General features: G+C 56.6%; 1 long non-coding RNA gene across 1 annotated transcript; it reads right to left on the reverse strand.

Annotated features, from left to right (window-relative positions):
* Positions 1–10,781: 10,781 nt before the first annotated feature.
* Positions 10,782–13,876, reverse strand: LOC139075893 (uncharacterized). The gene is made up of 2 exons (XR_011526800.1): positions 13,770–13,876; positions 10,782–10,994 (listed from the first exon to the last, which is right to left on the reverse strand). It is a non-coding gene; the product is annotated as an uncharacterized lncRNA (long non-coding RNA).
* Between the last annotated feature and the right edge of the window lie 143 nt (positions 13,877–14,019).

A 14,019-nucleotide genomic window follows, 5' to 3' on the forward strand; every position in this document is an offset into this window, starting at 1 on the left:
TACGGTCTCCTTCCTCTTGTGGGGCCGGGACCTGCCTCCCTGTGAACCCCCTTAGGATCTCAGGTCTACCTTCTGGGTCCCTAGGTCCGACTTCTTCCTGGCCCCAAGACAGCCCTGCAGCCACTGGAAAGGCGCTTTTCCAGGCTGTGTGGCTTTAGCGACTTAGGATGGGGTCTGCACCCAACTGACGCCAGTGGACCAACCTAGCTGAACCGGTCTCTGCCAGGGCAGGGCTGAGTGCTGAGCACACAACCTGTTGGCGGGGCCTGAGCACTCAGCACAAGGGGTACTGACGTCTCTCTGTCCCAGGCATCAGACCTTGGGTGATGTGGCCAGACGGCACATTAGCTGTTCTGGCAGCTCCACCTGTCATGAGGCAGCCAAGAGGCCTCGCTTCTTTCCACAGCAACTGCTGGGGGCCACTTGCACTTGCAAAATGGGGGCAGTGATACTTGCAGAGGTGTCGGGAGAACAGAATGAAATCTCGTATGTCAAGGGCTTAGTCCACAGTCACTCATTCAGCACATCCTGGTTGAGCAGAAGCAGGGATGGGGACCTATCAGAGCTGCCCCCTGTTCTCAAGGAGCTCGGCTGGAGCTTCCGGGGAGGAACATTCCAGGCTGGAGCAGCCCTGGCACAGGCCCCCAGGCACGGAGAGGCTCCTGGGTTTAGGGAATGGTGAAAGCAGCAAGCAGACTGACAGGGCACGGGGCGGGACTGGTCAGCAGGGCTTCAGGTCCCCTTGTCAGTCAGAGGTCAACCGGGAGGCGGAACCAGCGGGACGCAGGCGTGGACACACCCATGTAGCGGATGTGTATCAGGGAGGGGGCTTGCATGTGTGCAAATTAGTAAAGGGAAGCCTTCTTTAAAATGGAGATGGGAAGCCCTGCAGGGGGAACTCGCATGCACTCACCATCTCACTTTGCAGTTTTGGGAAGCGCAGCTACTGTACCACTCAAGCAGGGGGAAGGAAGATGTTCTCGTCGCCCGGCAGCAGCTCCGCCAATGAGAAGCTGGCACCGCCTGAACTCTCACTCTCCCCCCAATGGACTTCCTTTTAGAGCAGCCCCGCCCACTCCCTCTTTTTCTCTATAAAAGCAAGCTTCCCGCCTTTGTTCTCTTACTTCACTATGGTCTGCCTTCACCTGCATTTCCCAGATTGCAATTCCTTTGGCTATTCCTGAATAAACTCATTTTGCTAGTAAGGGAAAGTAACCGACTATTTTATTTTAAAGTTGACATACACTTGCAGGACTGGTTAAGCGCTTTCTGTAAGCCTGAATCTTTGTGACTGACGCTGGAGTTTGAGGTGCCAGACAGTCAGGAACACGAGCAGGCTGAGTCACAACTCACACAACTGGAACCCCAGGATGGACTGAGACTTGTGTCGGTTCTTGTTGCCTCTGACCTTGGTGCTGAGGGTCTCCTGCAGCAGCTGAGACCCTTCATTGCCAAGCTGACCACGCACACACCTGGCCCACGGGTCAGTAAAACTGAAGGAGAATCCAGGGAAAGTAGAGTAATTGCAGACCCAGGTGCTGCTTCCCACCGAGGAGGTGAATGAGCAGATCAGCAACCAAAATGGTTGCTTCCTTCCAAATCTGACAGGAATATGCCTTGTGGCCCACCCTAATGGGAAACAGACAAGCAAGGGAGTTCCGGGAAAGACAGATGTAGTCCAGCCCAGCCAAGCGGACACAAAGCCATCCCAGTTTCCCATTATAAAATGGGTGTGTGCGAATGAGGGTGAGGACAGACTAGACCAGGCCTCTCAAACACAGTGGTGGACAGGCCCCAGGCTGGGCAGGGCAGTCTGGCCGCCTGGAGGACACAGACCCCGCCTGGAGAGGCGCTGTGGCCACCCAGTCCCGCTGATGGATGCCAGGCAGCAGTGTGGCCAGAGCTGCTCAGGTTTTTCAGACCATGTCAGAAGCACCTCCTGAAATGTTCCTAAGTCCCCTTCCAGAGGCAGAGAGTGACGTGGGCCACCCAGGGAGGCCTGGGAGGGGGCCTCAGCCTGGCATTTCCCATGTGGGGAAATGGTCCCATGTGGGGCTCAGGCATCAGAGGCACCTCCTGAGAATTTTTTATGTGGAAACTATAAACTTTTTTCTGAAACTTCCCACTTTTAAAACGTGGGCTTAAAAAAAAAGAAATAGTCCACCTCACACCCATTAGGATGGCTTCTCTAAGAAAAAAGAACATAAGTGTGGGTGAGGATGTGGAAAAGCTGGAAGCTTGTGCACTGTGGGTGGGAATGTAAGATGCTGCAGCTGCTGTGGAAAACGGTGTGGAGGGTCCTCAAAAAATTAAACATAGAATTATCATCCGATCCAGCAATTTTACTTCTGGGTATATACCCCAAAGAATTCAAAGTAGTGACTTGAAGAGCCGTGTGCACACCCATGGTCAGAGCAGCATTGTTCACAGTAGCCAAGAGGCGGAAGCAACTCAAGTGCCCATCGACAGATGAACGGATGAACAGAATGTGGTCCATACATGCAAGGGAATGTTACTCAGCCTTGAAAAGGAAGGAAATCCTGACACCTGCTACTACATGGATGAACCCTGAGGACATTGTGCCAAGTGAAATAAGCCAGTCACAGAAGGACAAATGCTGTATGATTCCACTTATATGAAATATCTAGAGTGGTCAAATTCATAGAGACAGAAAGTAGAATGGGGGCTGCCAGGGCTGGGGGAGGGTGCTGGGAAGGGGTCGCTTCACGGGGACAGAGTTTCAGTTTTGCAGGATGACAAAGTTCTGGAGATGGATGCACAACATACATACATGCATACACACGGTACGGGCCAGCAGCCCTCCACCTTTGGGATCACTGACTCGATCTTCTGTGAGAGCCCTTCCGGCTGCTTCACAAGGCAAGAAGCCCCAAATGGTGGTGTCCTGAAGGAGACGGAGCCAAAGGAAGCCATAAAGTGGTGAAAGCCAGAGCCCCAGCCTGCCGGTGCTGAGGGTCTGCACCAGGGTAACACCCTCTCCGTCCGGCCTCGTCATCAGGATCCCAGAGCCCTGAGCACTCGCCCTGCAGGTAGGAGCTCCCGGAGGCCCACCTCCTCTAGCTTCTCCCAGCTGCTCTCTTTCTTCTGGCTGCCTCTGCTAGGGGCTAGGAGTGTGGTGCTGGGGCCCTGCCCCGGCCTGACTGCCCTTTAGAACTTGTTGTGTGGTTCAGCCTGATTGTCCAAGCCCTTTCACGGGTGTCCCCGACTCCTCCAAACAGTGCTCTTGCTTCGGTCGCCCGCTGGGAGTGTGGCCTGCAGAGCCTGCTGCAGGCCTCTCCGCCCTGGAGTCCAGGGACGCAAGGTGGGGGACGCAAGGGGGGATCCTCATGCATCTCCACGTGAGGGACAGCAGCCCAGAGGAAGGTTCTGGGTCTCCAACAACCTGCCTCTGTTGTTCTGGGCTCCTGGGAGTTCGACCTTGAGCACCCACTCTCCTGACTCAGAGATGGGCAAACCAAGTTCCAGAGAGGGCAAAGGACTGGGTCAGTTTTGCATGTACTGGGGACCCTCCCATACAGCCTGAGCCAAAGCTCCTTTCCCCAAGGAATGAGGTTCCATCCTTCCCATCGCTTACTCCTCACTCTGGTGGAGGAGGGGGAGGGAGGGCGTGCAGGCCCAGGGGGCATCTAGGAGTCTGAGGCCACCCCATTACCAACACCACCAACCCATCCTCCAGGCTTTTCTGGCAGCAAGCGGGATCTTGTACAAACTCTCCAAGCGTAGCTACCCCTCCCAGGCTAGGAGCCCTTGGATTTGTCCTTAACTTACCTATGCCAAGCGTGTGCCCTTGGGCAAGCCCCTCCCTTGCCTGGGTCTGCCCTGCCTCCGTACAAAGCAAGGTTGGGCTTTAGCACACAAACTTGGCACCAGGAAATGGATCCAGATGGACTGCAGACAGGAGGTGGGGCGGACACCTGTCTATTAGGACCTGGAGTGCTGGGGACCCTATGCCTCCTTAGAGCTGCAGAGCAGGAAAGAATCCCTTTAAGGCCTGGAGCCAAGCCTGGGCACCGCGTGGCCAGGGCGGGCGTGAAGAGGGGCTGCCATCCGGAGCCCAGCCAAGAGGCCAGACAGCCACATGCTAGGGCTGTCCCACCTGCCTCAGAGAGCAGTTGGGGCCCCAGCCTGACTTGGCCACATGGAGACGGCAGGCGAAGGCTGCCCTATTGTCCCTGAGACTTGTTCTTTAAAAACAAAGGATGGGAGAAGATGCGGCACTGCTCTAGTAAGCAGGATTAAGCACTGGCAAAATGTGGGAAAATGGGGGTTCATATGTCCCTGAAATAAGTGAAAATTTGAAGAGCAACTTGGCAATACCTCCGAAAGCTGATGACCCAGATAGAAAAAAATAAAAAATTGCAAAATGAAATGTCCCAGATGATACCTATTATATAAACCTGAATATCACAAAATAATACGTTCTCAGATTCAAGAAGGTGCTTTTAACATCACATTTTATGTGAAAGTATAAAAACCTGAATGAAAAGGATACACTCCTCTGAGGACATTCTATTCCTTCATGTTAAAACGAAAAGCACCCGAAAATCTGATTTACAACCCTGACAAACAGCGAGGAGACAGCAAGGACAAGCAAAGGGAATTTCATTTTTGTCGCTCATTAAACTCGAAGTAAATATGACGAAATAGTCATATAACAGTCAACTTTCTGGTAAGTTATCGGTGTTTTTTAAAATCTCTTAGTAAAACAACCAAAACCCCATGCAAATCAGCGCACACAAAACCGGAGACAACAGTGGAGGCGCCCCCGCCAGAGTAAAGTACGCAACCACCGCGGGCCGACCCGCCGCCTCCACCCCCAGGGCGGGCGCTGCGACGAGGCAGCCAGAGACGAGGCGGGGGCGGCGCCACCAGGCTCGGCCCGCACCCTCGGCCAGCCCCGCCCCGCTCCACCCGCGCCCAGACGGGAGGCGTGCCGCGCCGGCGCGCTCGCTCCCATTAGCAGTTACAGCGCCGGAGCTTCCCTCTGATTGGTGGAAATTGCGATCCCTGATTTGCATAGGGCCTCCGGCCAGCACCCCCGCCAGTAGCGGGCGGCGTCTGCGCTGCGGCTGGATCGCCGTGGGCGGCCCGGTGCTGCGCCGCCGCCGGAGGAGCGCTGGGGGCTGGCGCCGGCCTGTCCTCCCTGGTCGCCTCAGGGCCCGCTTCCGTCCAGCCGCTTGGGACAGTGTCTTGCAGTCCCTGTCTACGGGACGCCCCAAAGAGGAAGGAGCAGGCTGGCCCTGGCATTCCTGGAGATTCTTCCGTTCCTCCCTCCTGGATCCCTGGAAAGACCCTCCCCCTCCCACCTCGGTCATATAGATGAGCCTGCAGGCCTGGACGCCTTGGGCTTCTCTCCCTGGGGCAGCCTTGATCCACATCAGGGACCAAGTGGGCAAGACGGCTGCCCAAAACATTGGCCTGCTTTGTGACCCCAGTGAGGCCAATCCCCTCTCCTAGCCTCAGTTTCCCCCACTGTAACAGTGGGTTGGGCTCACATTTCCCCAGGCTGAGGATGTCTGTGTCAGCCACTGATCTCCTGGGGTCCTGCATCTCCTCTTTCTGATGTCCCAGGGGCCGTGGCATCATCCCTGTTTGCGTCCCTCCAGGGCTGGCCACTCACCCTGTCTCCGCGCCGCCTGCCCCACTCCTGGACTTTGCGATCCGAGAGGCCCGGTTCGGGTGTCAGTAAGTGACTACACCTGGTACTTTATGAGCATCCCCTCTAATCATCCTGCAGCCTTGCAGGGGGCGGTAGTGTATTCCAGCTGGGGAAACTGAAGCTCAGGAAGCTGGTGAGAGATCTCCCAGTCACACAGGGCTGCGCACCCAGAAGGTGGACTTCAATCAGCAGGATCAGTAGAAGCAGCCAGAGCAGACTCAGGAGTCTGAGGACCAGGGTGCGAGGCCTGGCTCTTTCCTGGACTTGCTGTGTGCCCTTGAGCAAACCATGGCCCACTCTGAGCCTCTGCCTCAGTGTCTCCAACCTGGATAATAATAGTCACCATTGAGGAGCATCCTTGGGCGGGACTGAAAGCTCTTTGTAAAATGTACAACGCTTGCCAAAAGTGAGGAAAAACAGCCTCATCAGAACGGAACGCAGGGGCCGGCCCGTGGCCGAGTGGTTAAGTTCAAGCTCCCGGCCTTGGAGCCCGGGGTTTCGCCAGTTTGGATCCTAGACGCAGACATGGCACCGCTTATCAGGCCACGCTGAGGCGGCGTCCCACATGCCACAACTAGAAGGACCTACAACTAAAAATATACAACTATGTACTGGGGGGTTTTGGGGAGAAAAAGGAAAATGAAATCTTAAAAAGAAAACAAAAAACAGAACGCACACGTGTTGGATTTTACAAAGGAAATGTTTATTTTCATGTTATAAGGTGATTACAAACTCCTCTAAAAAAAGCAAGATGAATTTAAAATATCGATATACATATTTATCTAATGAGCAAAGAGAAAAACCCTGCAAATACAGGGATTCATATCATAAAACATTTATACACAAAGCTTGTCTACCGCAAGACTGAACCACACACCCAGGATCTCATTCAAATACAAATGTTCCTCCTCAGAAGAGTCTCTGGTTGGTTGATTTGGTTTTCTTTTTTTTTACAAAAGTTTAAAATATTTTTAAAATATTTTGAAGTTTTAATAAAAAGTCCTGGTGTGCCAGACATATTTCTGGAAGGAGGCAAGACCCACGTTCTCAGCTTTGTTTTGTGCTAAACACAGAGTCACAGTAGCTGGGGACTGGAAAATGAACTGGGTAAAAAAAATGGAGGCAACTTCTCGATTTGAAGCCAGATATACACCAAGACGCTCCATCCCTCAAGGACCAGGCAGACACGTCAGCAGCGACATCTCCCAGAGGACAAGGAGAGGCAGCTTCCCATAAAACAAGGGGCGTCTGAGGGCCGGTGCTGGAGAGGGGGCGAAGGCTGCTCCCGGGCCAGGGGCCCGCACCCACGCCAAGTTCTGGGATCGGGGTTTTGTGTGCTGTGCGGTCTTGTGCTTGTTGAATTTCTGCACAGCGGTATTTAAAACATCCGTGCGGATGGCCTGGGGCCGCCTGGCCTGGGTCTGAGGGCTGGACGAACCTCTAGCTGCCTGGAGCGGTTTCTCTTGGGTCCTTTCCTGGCTTACGTCTGAGGCTTGGGGGTAAGGGAGGCGCCTCTGCCCTCCAGCACTTCCCGTGATGCTGCCTGGGCCCTGACCACTGTGCGTGGCACCTGGGTGACACAGGACGCCCTGTGCTAGGCCGGGGTGGGGGGACGGGTCTGCTCTCGTCTTGTGCTTCACCACCATCTCTGGGGGTGTGCTGGGGATCTGGGGCGAGAACAGGGGACCAGAGGTACAGAGAGGGAGCTGCAAAGAGCCCAGAACTCATCCAAGGCCACCTCCTGCTCCTGGGAATTTCCCACATGGCCTCTGGCTAATCCTGCCTAAGGCGTTCTGCCTCTTGCACACCAGCCAGCTTCTCTGGGCCTCAGTTTCCTCCTGTGCGGTAGGGCTCTCAATGCCCAGATCACAGAGGGCTGCTGGGTGCAGGGCCACGGTGAATGGGCGCTGCCCCTCCGACCAAAGGCCAGCTACCCGCCCCACGGAACCACAGCCTGGGGTCCAGCTGGCCCCTGAGGATGGTCCGAGGTGGGTGCTGCTCACCTTGTCCCTGACTGCGGGGGATGGAGTGTTTCCTGTTTCATCAAGGCTTGCCTTCGGTCTTCAGGGAGAGACCTAGGGAGCTGCACTCGCCACTCGCCACAGAGGTCTCAGAGCCCCTGCAGCTGGAAGTGACCCGAGAGGGGCTGGTTCCGTTCCCAGCTCGCTGTGCCAAAGTCTCTTCCCTGCTCCAGGCCTCAGTTTCCCCATTTTACAATGAGGGTGTTGGCTGGGGGGCCCTGGAGTCCTGTCCACTGCAGGGATTAACTCGGTCCACGCCCAGCTCAGCGAAGCATCTCCCTGGGGGAGATTTATCCCGGGGCCCTTAGCCATTTCCTCATCCTAAAAAATTCTTCAAACATCTCCCTCACACCCCTTCCAGATCCGGCTGACTGGGCTGTGTGTCGGCCTCCGGATTTCTGACCCATCCCAGGCGGGGAGCGGGCGGAGGACGGCCCGTTCTCCAGAGACAGGAGAACCAGAGTCGGGAGCTCTGCGTGCGGACACGGAGAAGCCGCGTGGCCTCGCACACTGTGCTCGCAGGGCCGAGTTCTGCGGACACAGAGCTGGGGGACTCGACCAGAGGCCGCCAGGGAGACAGGTGCCCCGGGAGCTTGCCGAGGAACGGGCTTGGGTGAATGGGCTGACCTTCCTTCCAGGCGAGGCCTGGGGACCTGGTCTGCATGTGTCTTTGGTCTAGAATTGGTCTGGGACTCTCATAAGAGGAGGCCTTCCCCGGGCCATTTCCAGAATGTTGCCATTTGCCCACCAACCCGCAATACTGTAGCCTCTCACCCGGGTCCAAGCCCCAGGAGGGGAGATGGTGGAGCCTGAAACGACCACAGATGCCCAGGCAGCCACAGACGCCCCTCGCCTCCATAGGCCACCCGTCCCCAACCCCTGAGAGCGGTTAGTTCACTGAGGTTCCGTAAGACAAAGGAAAACAGGCCACATTGCTACTCAGGAAAAACCCAATAAAATCAAATCAGACACAGCAGCACCACAGATACACGAGGACAGGACACATCAGGACTGAATTGTTTGGACCAGGGCTGGGTGCCGTTCGGCAGAGGATGTGCCTTGGAAACAGTGAAATGTGAATGCTCGCCAAAGCAAGAGGTTCAGAATTGCCTCTGTCCCTTGAGAGGGGGACATTAAAGGCTCCTCCCCCTCCCGAATTTTGGGAGGGGGTCCCAGGATCCAGAGAGCCCCTGGTCTGAAAACCTGAGCGGGGCTTCACTCCGCACACCCCGCGAGGCGGGCAGTGCCGTTTGTGTGTGACAATGTTTCGGTTTAGTTGAGACATTTGGAAGTGACTGACTAAATGACACAGTTGTGGTCCCAATGGAGCTGGGGTCGGGGCGTGTCCGTACTGGGGATTTTAAAGGGGGGCACCTTCTCTCCTGGTTCAGAGGAACGCTGCTGTACGTGAGGCTCTTGGTCAAGCCAGGTCTGGGCTGCCAGCCCCCTGAAAACCCCAACCTTCTAGAAAATGCCCCCTCGCCGCCTCTTGCAGGCTCCCACGTAGTGCACAACTGACACCAGCTCTGCAGGGCTGTGAAAGGCAGAGCTCTCTTCTCTCCCAGGGCCCCACCAAGGGCTGCGCTTGTGCCTGAACTGCGAGGAGAGCGACAGGAGCACGTCATCGGAATCAAAGATTCAGTGACCCTCCAGAGCCGCTCCTGGCACTCCCTGCTGGGCGCTAGGGCGGCCCTGGGCCAGGATCTTCAAGAGCTCATCAGCAGTTTCCCCGCCTCTGGGAGATGAGGACAGAGCTGAGTGGAGAGATGAGGAAAGAAAAGGCGCCTCCCGACCCGGGCCCTCCGTGCGCCTGGCCTGCATCCTCCAGTCCACTCGCTCCCCTCCCGTCCCTCACAAATACGCCATGGTTCCTTCCGACAGGCAGCCTCCAGAGACGTCAGCTGGGGAATGGCCTGAACCTGCCAGGACCCCACTAAGATGCAACAGACCATCTGCGCGAGGCTCGGAGCCCTGGGACCGCCAGCTCCTGCCGGACGGCTCAGGTCTCCATGGGGGCCGCCCAGGAAGGACTGCGGCCGGGCGGTCAGCCTGAGGGCTCCCACCTCGGCCCCGCCCGCCCCAGCCTCTCGGAGCTCTCGCTGCTCCTCTGCATGAGTGGCTCTGACGGTCCGTCCGACAGTCCTGCTGACTGTCCAACCTCCACCGTCCACCTCAAAACACAAGGTGGGGTTTTGCTCCTGGTTCAGCGGCTTCTGCGGCTCTTAGAATCAGGCTGTTGCTGTGGGGCCTCATCTGTCAGCTTTGAGTCGGTCCTTGTGTTTGAGGGGCTGGTTCAATAGCTTGGCGTCTCTCTTCTTGGCGAAGACAAGAGTGACGAGGCGTCTCCCCACGGCCTCCTTTCTCCAGCCCCTCCGGGTCTGGCCAGCTGGTGGGTGCTGTTTGCTTCCACTCGAACCACGTTTGGAAGGTGCTACGCACTTTTAAAATGGGCCTGTTGGCCCAGGAAAAGTCCGCCCTGCACTTTTTGGGGGCAGAACTTTCTGCCAGCTACACAAGCACTGAAGAATTGCTTTTAAAAATGAGATCTAGGGGCCGGCCCGGTGGCACAGTGGTTAAGTTCGCACGTTCCACTTCGGTGGCCCGGGGTTTATTGGTTCAGATCCCGGGTGCAGACATGGCACTGCTTGGCACGCCATGCTGTGGCAGGCGTCCCACGTATAAAGTAGAGGAAGATGGGCATGGATGTTAGCTCAGGGCCCGTCTTCCTCAGCAAAAAGAGGAGGATTGGCAGCAGATGTTAGCTCAGGGCCAATCTTCCTCAAACAAACAAAAAAAAACAATGAGATCTATTGCTGGCAGGATCAATTCAAGTGGTAAAAGTGTATGACAATCTCTAAGTGTATATACAGTTGTATATAAAAAAAATACAAAGAAAAATTTACCAAGTTCCCATAAAATACATCTAATTCAGTATGAAGGCTCTGCCTCACCCCCGACATCTGCCTGTGGGTTTTTTTGTACAAAATATCCCCAAATCAAAACAAAATACACATACGCACAGCACCACACACACACACATTTTCTGTGACAATTAGAAAAACTCCTAGTGCAATCTGAAGCTCTGTAAACCTCGTCCTACGGGCATCTAATGTTAGTAAACAGCAGGAAAGTGGCCCGACGCGGCCACGAGCTCACATCATGGTCTCCACCAGGATGTGCGAGGGTTTCATGAGAGCCCCGTTCACGGCCCTGCGGGAGTTGTAGGGCGTGGCCCCCTCGCGCTCCACGGCCCAGCGGTTGGGTTCCCTGGGGGTCAGCAGGTACTTGAGTCTCTGGAAAAGGAAGGGGACAGAAGCGGAGGAGAGTCAGGGGACCTGGTTTCCCTCCTGACCACAGCCATCCACCCACTCTGGGTCCTGCCAGTGTGCTGTTTGGCCTTTTGCAAACTACTACCGTCTCTGAACCTCCCATTTCAACTCTTAAGCTCCCTCCAGGCCCTGAATCAGGGCAAGATTCCTGTGGTAGTTCCTTGGCCAAGCCCTGCTTCCACACCTCAGAGGCAGGGTGACTCAGACCTCAGGCTCTGACTTCTTTCTCCCTTGGAGCTGGAATATGCCTCCTTGTGAGTCCCATCCCCCAACTTCTCTGACTTGCAAAGCGGCCAAGTTTCTGCAATTTGTATGCCCGAGGTCATATAACTGTCTGGAGCCTACCATGGCTCCCACCTTCCTCAAGGAGAAACTCCAACCCCCTTGGCCTCCCACAAGCTGCATCCCTGCCTCCCTGCAGATGGGTCTCCCCATCTCCCTGCGGGCGTGCAGCTCTCCCTGCGAGGGCTGGGAGACCACTGCTTGTGTCGGAGCTGGGCCTCCCCCAGAGGGGCCAGAGGCGGCGCCGCCCGAGAATTCGCACAGGATCCCCGGGCAGGGCGAGTTTCGTCCTCCCCGCTGGCGGCCTGATCGTGGAGTCTGGGAGGGAAAGGTCCCCCTGGCCACCCAGCCAGCCAGAGCAGGACCGGGACTCCAACTCAGGGCTCTGGCCGCCCAGCCCACCTCCTGGCCAGAGACGTAAAGAGGAAGCAGTTGGAAACCACAAACTCTCCAGGCAGTGACGTTCAACGTAGGTATACAACAAGTGCTTAAAAGCTGCTATTAAAAGCTACAATATTTCATTTGAAAATCCAGATTTCCATCTGCCCCTAAAACACTGCAAGACCCGGCGACCCCAGACCCACATCCTCTCTTGGTGACAACGGGCCAGAGCTGATGAGCGCGGCCTGCTGTGGATTTCCATGGCCTTCTCCAGTTCACTCCCAGCCCTGCCCGGGGGCCCCCCTCATCTGGGCTGCCCCTCTGGTCCCTGGAGGAGGAGACTGGAGGCCCAGGTAAAGGGCGAGGGGTGGAACACCAGCGGAGGGCAGGCTCTGCTCCCCTTGCATCGCTTTGCCTCTCGGTGCCTCTGGACAGCAGGTGTGCGCCCGGAAGGTGAGACAAGGGGCGCGCTCCCCCGGGCAACACCCGGGGCTCTGTGCATAAGGGGGGGCGCAGACGCAGCTGGAATCCGCCCAGGACAGAGCTCGGGGTTGGCCGGTCGGGCGCAGAGAGAAGTTCGGGGCTGGGAGGACACCTCGGCACCCTGTGCAGGTGGGGGGTCGAGGGGCCCAGGGCACAGACAGATGGATGGGGCTCAATCGCCTGCAGAGGAGGCGGCTTTGGTTCTACGATATTTTTAAATTGAGTTTTGAAGGGACACGTTAGTGACCTGTTGGACGTGCTCCTCCTCGTGGCTGAAATATGTAATTGCTGTGGTACTGACCAACCAGAACAGACATCCAAGACCCAGTTGACCTTCAGTTTCTGGGTGGCAGGGGCATTCTGGAAATTCCCGGGGAGGGGCTGGGTTGGCATGGGGCATTTGAGGGCCACCTGGAGGGCTCAGGGCAGCAGCTATTACTCATCTGTCGCCAGGCCCAGTATTCCAGTATTTTAAGAAATGATAGGGCCGATCAGCCTTCTGCCTGAACACTGGGGTCCTTGCCTGTGTCCCCTGAGAAAACACAATGATCTAATGCTGCAGGAACCCCCCAAGGGCCGTCGCAGCTCAGACTGACCCTGGCATCATGTCGTCCTCCCTCACACACCCCTGCTTCTGTCCTCGGCTTGCTCCCTTTGTGCCCAGCCTCCTCTCTCCCCAACCAGCACCACCTCCAGGCCATTCCCCTGCCCAGCAGGAAACCGGCCCAACCCAGGGGGAGCCAGGGCCCCAGGACATCCTGGCTCCAGATTTTTAAGAATAACAATAAAACAGCCCAGAACAAAACAGTGCAGCCTTGGAGCCAGCCCAAGCTCAAGGTTAAGAGAGAAGCTAAGAAAAGCCTTTCTTGGAAAGAGCCTGGCATCTCCAGGATTGCTGGAGGAATTTCCAAGAGCTGAGCGGTGGGCAGGGGCCGGGGGCGGGGCTGGGCAGGCACAGAGGCCTGGAAGCTGCAGGCTCCGCCTTGTGCAGGGGTGTCATCTGAGGGTCGGGCGGCAGGTGTGGCCACAGATTGGGGAGGGGTCCCCAGTGTGGGCTGGGCTTATCTGAGACGTGGCCGGGGGTGGCAGAGGGCTTCTGGGTGGAGCTCAGGCTTCCTCCCGGCTCCTTGTCTCCTGTCTCACCACCTCAGAAACATGGACCCCACTGCTCCCAGGATAAAGCGCTAGATCTTAGCTTGGCACCCAAAGCCACCGTCACCTCTCCAGCCTCATCGCCCACGCCCCAGAACATGTCACTGCTGCCCAAGCGCTGTCACAGCTCCTTGTCTACGAATGCCTCGTGCCCCACACCCTCCATCTCGCATCCTCTGCTTGGCAAATCCTTCCTCGTGCCCACAGCCCTGTCTGAACGTCCCCACAGAGCCTTCTCCCATGTGAACTGTTCTCTGTTCCTGTTTCCCATGATGCACTCTCCTGCCCACAATCTCACCCACTCTGTGGGGCAGGTGAGAGGTCTTGGACTCAAGAGAGGGCAAGCAACGTACCCAAGGTCACACAGCAAACCAACATCCACCTGGCTTTCAGCCTCTCGTCCTCCCCACATAGTCTAGCCTCAGGGTCCTGCATGCTCACCACAAGGAATGGCCCTTTCGTCTGGCAGGGGCGGATGACCACGACCAAGGGGACACACAACATGGAGGACAGGGCCAGGCTCCAGCCCAGCCCGAGGGCCCAAGCAGACTTTGTTATAGGTCAGGGGTATGTACGTGATCAGCAGAAGCCAGGACAGCCAGAGGCCAGGGCAGGTCTGAGCGAGGCTGTGAGTGCTTAGCTGTTCTGGTCATGGTCTCACAGCAAGGGGCGGGCTCCCCTGTGCACGGGC

Source organism: Equus przewalskii, chromosome 15 (genome assembly GCF_037783145.1).
Source record: "Equus przewalskii isolate Varuska chromosome 15, EquPr2, whole genome shotgun sequence".
Lineage (NCBI taxonomy): Eukaryota > Metazoa > Chordata > Mammalia > Perissodactyla > Equidae > Equus > Equus przewalskii.